Consider the following 9,631-nt stretch of genomic DNA (forward strand, 5'->3'; position numbering starts at 1 on the left):
TCACTACAAGCTCTGCCTTCCAGGTTCACGCCATTCTCCTGTCTCAGCCACTTGAGTAGCTGGGACTACAGGCACCCCGCCACCACACCCGGCTAATTTTTTGTATTTTTAGTAGAGAAAGGGTTTCACTGTGTTAGCCAGGATGGTCTCAATCTCCTGACCTCGTGATCCGCCCGCCTCAGCCTCCCAAAGTGCTGGGATTATAGGTGTGAGCCACCGCACCTGTCCTCAAACAAAGGATTCTCAGCAAAGCAGTTTTACTTCTGTGCAGATGGGTGCTTCTCCTTGGCCAGTCGCCATTAGAGCGCACCTGAACAAAGGGGCATGAGAGCCTTTATTTCTGATGCAAGTCCTGTCCCTGTACCCTTTCCCCATTGGCCAGGGTCGGTTTTCTCAGTCTGAATTAATCCCAGTTGGCTAGACATTTGAACTTTCTTTAGATAAGGTGGGTACTAAGGGAGAGAGGGAAAGAAGAAGGGGAAGGGGCGTCTGCAATGAGCTAGAGAGCTAGTCTCTTTTCCAAATAAGGAAAGGAATGTGAGCTGGTACTGATAAGCCTGTGTCCAGGCATCTAACAAAGGCAGAGAAGAGAAAAAGGAAAAAGGGGTGGGGGAGGTACTATGAATTGAAGAAATAATTGATCAGACTATTTGAAGAGAAACCTCATCATATCCCACATCTACTAAAAATACAAAAATTAGCCAGGTGTGGTGGCGGGCACCTGTAACCCCAGCTATTCAGGAAGCTGAGGCAGGAGAATCACTTGAACCCAAGAGGCGGAGGTTGCAGTGAGCCAAGATCGCACCACTGCACTCCAGTCTCCTGACAGAATGAGACTCTGTCGACACCCCCTGACCCAAAAAAAAAAGTTTGGAAAATTTGCAGCATGGCCATGTGCCAGAGAAAGAAAAAGCTTTTTCCAGAGAGGAATTCAAGCAGACTGTAGAGGAACCACTTTTTTTTATTTTGAGACAGTTTCCATCTGTCTCCCAGGCTAGAGTGCAGTGGTGCAATCTCCACTCACTGCAAGCTCCACCTCCCAGGTTCATGCCATTCTCCTGCCTCAGCCTCCCTAGTAGCTGGGACTACAGGCATCTGCCACCACGCCTGGCTAATTTTTTGTATTTTTAGTAGAGACAGGGTTTCACCGTGTTAGCCAGGATGGTCTCATCTCCTGACCTTGTGATCCGCCTGTCTCGGCCTCCCAAAGCCTGGGATTACAGGCTTGAGCCACCACACCCGGCCAAGGAACCACTTCTTTTTTTTTTTTTTTTTTGAGACGGAGTCTCGCTCTGTCGCCAGGCTGGAGTGCAGTGGCCGGATCTCAGCTCACTGCAAGCTCCGCCTCCCAGGTTTACGCCATTCTCCTGCCTCAGCCTCCCGAGTAGCTGGGACTACAGGTGCCGCCACCTCACCCGGCTAGTTTTTTTTTTTGTATTTTTAGTAGAGACGGGGTTTCACCGTGTAGCCAGGATGGTCTCGATCTCCTGACCTTGTGATCCGCCTGTCTCGGCCTCCCAAAGCCTGGGATTACAGGCTTGAGCCACCACACCCGGCCAAGGAACCACTTCTTTTTTTTTTTTTTTTTTGAGACGGAGTCTCGCTCTGTCGCCAGGCTGGAGTGCAGTGGCCGGATCTCAGCTCACTGCAAGCTCCGCCTCCCAGGTTTACGCCATTCTCCTGCCTCAGCCTCCCGAGTAGCTGGGACTACAGGTGCCGCCACCTCACCCGGCTAGTTTTTTTTTTTGTATTTTTAGTAGAGACGGGGTTTCACCGTGTAGCCAGGATGGTCTCGATCTCCTGACCTCGTGATCCGCCTGTCTCGGCCTCCCAAAGTGCTGGGATTACAGGCTTGAGCCACCACGCCCGGCCGGAACCACTTCTTAGAGATATTTGCATGACTAAAAATTAGCCAACAGCTGATGACCAAGCCAATGAAAAAAATGCCTCAAAGGCATTTCAGAGACTTTCACGGCAGCCCCTCCCATCACAGGCCCTGAGGCCGAGGAGAACGAAATGGTTTTGTGGGCCAGGCCCAGGGCCCCACTTCCCTGTACAGCCTAAGGGCAGTGCTCCCTACATGGCATTCCAGCAGCTCCAGCTCCAGCCTCAGCTCACAGGGGCCCAGGTACAGCTCAGGCTGCCGCTTTGGAGGTTGCAAGCTGTAAGCCTTGACAGCTTTCACACGGCATTAAGCCTGCGGGTGCACAGAACGTAAGAGTGAAGGCTTGGCAGCCTCTGCCTAGATTTCAGAGGATGTGTGAGAAAGCCCAAGTTCCCAGGCAGAAGCCTGCTGCAGGGGGCGGAGCCCCCACAGAGAACCTTTACTAGGGCAATGCCAAGGAGCAATGTCCACAAATCCCCCACATCCCCTCTTTGAGTAATTGAGAGAGTTGGACCCCCCACACAGAGTCCCCGCTGGGGCCCTGCCTAGTGGAGCTGTGAGAAGGGGCCACTGCCCTCCAGAATTCAGAACGGCAAAGTCACCAGCAGCTTGCACCCTGCTGTTAGAAAAGTCACGAGCTCTCTACGACCTGTGAGAGCAGCGTTGGGGATGGAACCTGCAGAGCCCCGAGGGCGGAGCTGCCCAAGGCCTTGGGAGCCCACCCCTGGCACCAGTGTGCCCTGGATGTGGAGCATGGAGTCAAAGGAGCTTTCAGATTTAACACCTGCCCTGCTGGGTTTGGAACTTGCATGGGACCTGTACTCCCTTTCATTTGGCTGAGAGCTCCCTTTTGGAATGACAGTGCTTACCCAGTGCCTATATTTCTATTGTATCTTGGAAGTAAACTACTCGTATTTTATTTTACAGTCTCATCAGTGGAAGGGACTTGCCTTGTCTTGGAGGAGACTTTGAATTTTTGAGTTAATGCTGGAATGAGTTAAGACTTTGTAGGATTCTGGCCGGGTGCGGTGGCTCAAGCCTGTAATCCCAGCACTTTGGGAGGCCGAGACGGGTGAATCACGAGGTCAGAAGATCGAGACCATTCTGGCTAACACAGTGAAAGCCCGTCTCTACTAAAAATACAAAAACTAGCCGGGCGAGGTGGTGGGCGCCTGTAGTCCCAGCTACTCGGGAGGCTGAGGCCGGAGAATGGCGTAAACCGGGGAGGCAGAGCTTGCAGTGAGCTGAGATCCGGCCACTGCACTCCAGTCCGGGCAACAGAGCGAGACTCCGCCTCAAAAAAAAAAAAGACTTGGCCGGGCGCGGTGGCTCAAGCCTGTAATCCCAGCACTTTGGGAGGCCGAGACGGGTGGATCACGAGGTCAGCAGATCGAGACCATCCTGGCTAACATGGTGAAACCCCGTCTCTACTAAAAAATACAAAAACTAGCCGGGCGAGATGGCGGGCGCCTGTCGTCCCAGCTACTTGGGAGGCTGAGGCAGGAGAATGGCGTGAACCCGGGAGGCAGAGCTTGCAGTGAGCTGAGATCCGGCCACTGCACTCCAGCCTGGGCGGCAGAGCGAGACTCCGCCTCAAAAAAAAAAAAAAAAAAAAAAAAAAAAAAGACTTTGTAGGATTCTTGAGAAGCCATGATAGTGTTTTGCAATGTAAGAAGGGCGTGAGGTTTGGGAGGGGCCCAGGCAGAATGATACAGTTTGAATATTTGACCTTGCCCAAATCGCATGTTGAATTGTAATCTCCAGTGCTGGAGGTGGGGCCTGGGGGGAGGTGTTGGGTCATGGGAGCAGATCTCTCATGACTGGCTTGGGTCATCCCTTGGTGATAAGTGAGCTGTCTCTCTCAGTTCACACTGGATCTGGTCATTTGCAAGTGTGTGGCGCCTCCCCCATCCCCCCACTCACTCCTGCCTTTGCCATGTGATATCCCTCCTCCCACTTTGCCTTCCACCATGATTGGAAGCCTCCTGGGGCCTCTTGAGAAGCAGGTGCGGCTGTGCTTCCTAGACAGTCTACTGAACTGTGAACCAATAAGCCTTTCTTTATAAATGACCCAGTTTCAGGTATTTCTTTTTTTTTTTTTTTTGAGACGGAGTCTCGCTCTGTCGCCCAGGCTGGAGTGCAGTGGCCGGATCTCAGCTCACTGCAAGCTCCGCCTCCCGGGTTCCCGCCATTCTCCTGCCTCAGCCTCCTGAGTAGCTGGGACTACAGGCGCCTGCCACCTCGCCCGGCTAGATTTTTGTATTTTTTTAGTAGAGGCGGGGTTTTACCGTGTTAGCCAGGATGGTCTCGATCTCCTGACCTCATGATCCGCCCGTCTCGGCCTCCCAAAGTGCTGGGATTACAGGCTTGAGCCACCGGTCTCAGGTATTTCTTTATAGCAGTGCAACAATGACCTAATGCAAAAAGACAATCAACAGGCCGAGAGTGGTGGCTCATTCCTGTAATCCCAGCACTTTCGGAGGCCGAGGGGGGGGTGGATCACTTGAGGTCAGGAGTTCGAGACCAGCCTGGTCAACATGGTGAAACCCCATCTCTACTAAAAATACAAAAATTAGTCAGGCGTGGTGGCGTGCACCTGTAATCCCAGCTACTCAGGAGGCTGAGGTAGCCTCCTGAGTATTTTTGTAGAGAGGGGCTCTTGTCATGTTGCCTAGGTTGGTCTTGAACTCCTGGATTCAAGTGAACCTCCTGCTTTGGCCTCCCAAAATGGTGGCATTACAGGCATAGTCTACTGTGCCTGACCCTCTTTCAGTAATTGAGAGAATAAATAGAAAATCATGAAGGATATAGGAGACCTGAATGTTTTTAACTGGTTTGACCTAGCTGACATTTATAGAACATTCTACCCAACAAGAGCAGAATACACATTCTATTCAAGCGCATACTGGACATGTACCAAGGCATATCATGTTCTGGGCCATGAAATAAACCTTCACTCATTTAAAGGAATTGAACTCATACAAAGTGTGCTCTGTGACCATAATATCAATCCGAAAGCCAGTAAAAAAGAGCTATCTGGAAAATCCACAAATATTAAATTAACCTGTGAGTTAAATAGACCATCACAAGGGAATTTAGAGACTGTTTCTAACTAAAAGAAAATGAAAACTAAACATATTAACATTTATGGATTCTAGCTAAGCAGTGTTTAGAGGAAAACTTAGAATATTAAATGTTTATGTTAAGGTAGAAGAAAAGTCTGAAATCAGTTAGCTAAACTTTCACCTTAATTAATTCAAAAAAAGGAGCAGATCCAAAGCAAGCACGAGAAAAGAAACAACAGTGAGTAGACATTAGCAGAAATGAAAACAGAACATCAGAGAAAAATCAGTGAAAGCAAAAACTGGTTATTTGAAAATATCAATAAATATCAAAAGCTTCAAGTCAGAGTGATCAGGAAAAAAAGAGAAGATACAAATTACAACATTAGGAATGAAATTGGGAACACCACCCCAGACCCTATAGACATGAAAAAGATATGAAGGAAATATTATAGCCGGGCATGGTGTAATCCCAGCACTTTGGGAGGTCGAGGCAGGTAGATCACAAGGTCAGGAGTTTGAGACCAACCTGGCCAAAATAGTGAAACCCCACCTCTTCTAAAAATACAAACAAATTAACGGGGCATGGTGGCGGGCACCTGTAATCCCAGTTACTTGGGAGGCTGAGGCAGAAGAATCACTTGAACCTGGGAGACGGGGATTGCAGTGAGCCGCAATCATGCCATTGCACTCCAGCCCAGGTGACAGAGCGAGACTCCATCTCAAAAAAAAAGGAAAAAAAAGGAAATGTTACAAACAGATTTATGCTCATAAATTTGACAATTGAAACTTAATGGGAAAATTCCTTGAAAGATTCAAACTACCAAAGCTCACTCAAGAATAAACAGGTAAACCAAATTGTCATATGTCCATTAAATGCTACCAAACATTTAAGGAAGACTTAATACCAATTCTACACAAACTCTTACAGAAAATAGAAGAGGAGAGAACACTTGGCAATTCCTTTTATGAATTCAACATTACCTTGACACTAAAACCACATGAAGCCATTACAAGAAAAGCAAACAGACCAATATCCATTATGAACATAGATGCAAAATCCTCAACTCATTATTAGCAAATAATCCAGCAATATATAAAAATGAGTCTTTATCCTGAAGTAATCTGTTTATTCTGGGACAAAAAAAATGAGGTTTATCCTGGAAATGCAAGGTTGGTTCAACCTTCAAACATCGATATAATTCATTGTTATCAACAGACTTAAAAAAAAAGGCCGGGCGCGGTGGCTCAAGCCTGTAATCCCAGCACTTTGGGAGGCCGAGACGGGCGGATCACGAGGTCAGGAGATCGAGACCATCCTGGCTAACACAGTGAAACCCCGTCTCTACTAAAAATACAAAAACTAGCCGGGCGAGGTGGCGGGCGCCTGTAGTCCCAGCTACTCGGGAGGCTGAGGCAGGAGAATGGCGTAAACCCGGGAGGCGGAGCTTGCAGTGAGCTGAGATCCGGCCACTGCACTCCAGTCCGGGCGACAGAGCGAGACTCCGCTTCAAAAAAAAAAAAAAAAAAAAGAGGCCGGGCGCGGTGGCTCACACCTGTAATCCCAGCACTTTGGGAGGACAAGGTGGGCGGATTACGAGGTCAGGAGATCGAGACCATCCTGGCTAACACAGTGAAACCCCGTCTCTACTAAAAACACAAAAAATTATCTGGGAGTGGTGGCGGGCGCCTGTAGTCCCAGCTGCTCAGGAGTCTGAGGCAGGAGAATGGCGTAAACCCGGGAGGTGGAGCTGGCAGTGAGTCGAGATTGCGCCACTGCACTCCAGCCTGGGTGACAGAGCGAGACTCCATCTCAAAAAAAAAAAAAAGATGCAGGAAAAGAATTTGACAAAATTCAACATCCATTTGTGATAAAAACTCTTAGCAAACTAGGAATAAGAAAACAACTTCCTTAACTTTTCAAAAGGCATCACAAAACCTCTACAGATAACATCACAGTTAATGATGAAAGATTGGATGCTCCCCCCAAAAGGAAGGAAATAAGGCAATGGTATCTCTCTCACCACATATATTCAGCATCACATTGGAGGCCCTGGTCAGTGTAATAAGCAAGAAAATAATAAAATGAACACATATTGGGAAAGAATAAATACACAACTGTCTCTATTTGTGGACAGCATGACTAGATAGAAAATCTCAAAGGAGTCTACTAGAACCAGTTAGAACGTCGCGGAATACTAGGTCAATGTACAAAACGAAATGTGTATTTCTATTTGCTAGCAATGAACAACTGGAAACTGAAATTAACATTTATTTTTATTGACATATTTTTATACATATATATATATTTTGAGACGGAGTCTCACTCTGTCGCCAGGCTGGAGTACAGTGGCACGGTCTCGGCTCACTGCAAGCTCTGCCTCCCGGGTTCACGCCATTCTCCTGCCTCAGCCTCCTGAGTAGCTGGGACTACAGGCGCCTACCACCACGCCTGGCTAATTTTTTGTATTTTTAATAGAGATGGGGTTTCACCGTGTTAGCCAGTATGATCTCGAGCTACTGACCTTGTGATCCACCCACTTCAGCCTCCCAAAGTGCTGGGACTATAGGCGTGAGCCACCGCGCCCGGCCTATGGACTTATATTTTTAGAGACAGAGTCTTATTCTGTTGCCCAGGCTGAGTGTAGCAGCACAATCACAGCTCACTGCAGCCTCAAACTCCTGGGTACATGTGATCCTTTTGCCTCAGCCTCCTAAGTACAGGTATGTGCCACCATGGCCATCTGATTTCTTTTTTTTAGAGACAGGGTCTCACTATGGTGGCCAGGCTGGTCTTGAACTCCTGGGCTCAAACAATCTTCCTGCCTTGGACTGACAAAGTGCTAGGATCATAGATGTGAGCCACTGCACCCAGCCTATTTTATCTTTATGTTTTTGGAGATAGGGTCTTGCTCTGTTGCCCAGGCCAGAGTGCAGTCATGCAACCATAGCTCACGGTAACCTCAAACTCTTGGTCTCAAGTGATCCTCCTGCCCTGGCCTCCCAAGTAAGTGAGACTACAGGCATGCACCACCATGCTCAGTGCGTGCCATTTTTTTTTTCTTTAAGATGAGGTCTCCCTGGGCCGGGCGCAGTGACTCAAGCCTGTAATCCCAGCACTTTGGGAGGCCGAGACAGGCGGATCACGAGGTCAGGAGATGGAGACCATCCTGGCTAACATGGCGAAACCCCGTCTCTACTAAAAAATACAAAAAACTAGCCAGGCGAGGTGGCGGGCGCCTGTAGTCCCAGCTACTTGGGAGGCTGAGGCAGGAGAATGGCGTAAACCCGGGAGGCGGAGCTTGCAGTGAGCTGAGATCCAGCCACTGCACTCCAGCCTGGGTGACAGAGCGAGACTCCGTCTCAAAAAAAAAAAAAAAAAAAGAAAAGAGAAAAAGATGAGGTCTCCCTATTTTTCCTAGGCTCACCTGGAACTCCTGAGCTTACAAGTGATCCTCCCACTTTGGCCTCCTAAAGTACTAGGATTACAGGCATGAGCCACTGTGCGTGGCCTGAAATTAACATTTTAAACATGGAAAAACAGACTTCTACTTCCAAGTAGGATGGAGTGCAGCAGATCAAGGCTCCCACTAAGAACTAGAAAAAAAGGCCAGGCAAAAATATAAAAATCATCTTTTTAATGGCATCAGAAAGCTGCAGAAGCAACAAAGACTAAAGGGGTTAAGCCCCAAAAGAGGAGGGTTTTGCAGGCTAAGCAGACCATCTGCAGCCCACAGTTCCCGAGTGCTTGTTCGTGCTGGGATTAATGACACATGGGAGATTCGAGGGGCATCTAATCTTGACAAGAATGAAGACTTGGAAGCTGATCTCTTCTTCAGGACGGTGGCAGGACTGGAAGCTGTGTGAAGATGCTGGTGGAAGAGCTCATCTGAAACCTCTGGAAGGCAGAGCAGAATTGTTTACCTCACTCAGGGCTGAGGAAGGGGAGGGCTCCAGTTTCCAACAGCAGCTCTCTGTTAATTTCCTGGAGGATTAGTTCCTAGAGACAAGCAACCCAGAGATAGGCTCACCCAAAGGGCAGCTCGTCCTCAGCTCAGCTCAGTCCCTGATTGGAGCGAGGGGGTCTCCTTACCGAGGAAATGGGGGACCCTCTCTGCCGCCTGGAATGCAGCGTCATCCAGAGCAGGATCTGCCCGTTTTTTCCTTCGCCGGGTAGTGGAAGTGGCTTCTGCCTACTGAACTGTGCTGCTGTAGGGCACACGCAAGCACGGAATATCTGTAAACAAATGGGCATGGCTGTGTTTCAATAAGCTGCACTCACAGAAGCAGGCGGCCACCCCCCGCTGCAATTTGCTGACCCGGGAGCTGGAGCCTCCAGGCTTCCGTGCATGATATCCAGCATTCAGAGACCACAGGGCCTAAAATCCAGAGGAAAAAATAGCCCATGGAAATGGACGCACACTCAGCCAGAGAGTGGAAGTCGCAGCAGAGAACCCCTGAACTCTCTGTGAGTGCCGTGTTTTTGTTTAGATGGAGAAAGCAAGGGAGAAAGTAGATTAAAAGATGGAGATTTTTCAACTGAGAACTGGAATCTACATAACACAACACATTTAAGAATCTCTGCAAACCCCAACTTTTCCTGCCATGGCAGGTCTCAGCACAAGGCAGCCGGGAGAGGTTTAATCCTGGGTGAGTCAGGCCGAGTTCCAATTATCATGCTGAG

The 9,631-nt window shown here is 48.7% G+C and overlaps 1 long non-coding RNA gene across 1 annotated transcript; it reads right to left on the reverse strand.

Moving 5' to 3' along the window:
- Positions 1 to 8,568: 8,568 nt before the first annotated feature.
- Positions 8,569 to 9,330, reverse strand: LOC117066809. Its single transcript, XR_004430511.1, has 3 exons — positions 9,267 to 9,330; positions 9,041 to 9,184; positions 8,569 to 8,947 (listed from the first exon to the last, which is right to left on the reverse strand). It is a non-coding gene; the product is annotated as an uncharacterized LOC117066809 (long non-coding RNA).
- Between the last annotated feature and the right edge of the window lie 301 nt (positions 9,331 to 9,631).

This window comes from Trachypithecus francoisi, unplaced genomic scaffold (assembly GCF_009764315.1).
Source record: "Trachypithecus francoisi isolate TF-2019V2 unplaced genomic scaffold, Tfra_2.0 Lachesis_group20, whole genome shotgun sequence".
Lineage (NCBI taxonomy): Eukaryota > Metazoa > Chordata > Mammalia > Primates > Cercopithecidae > Trachypithecus > Trachypithecus francoisi.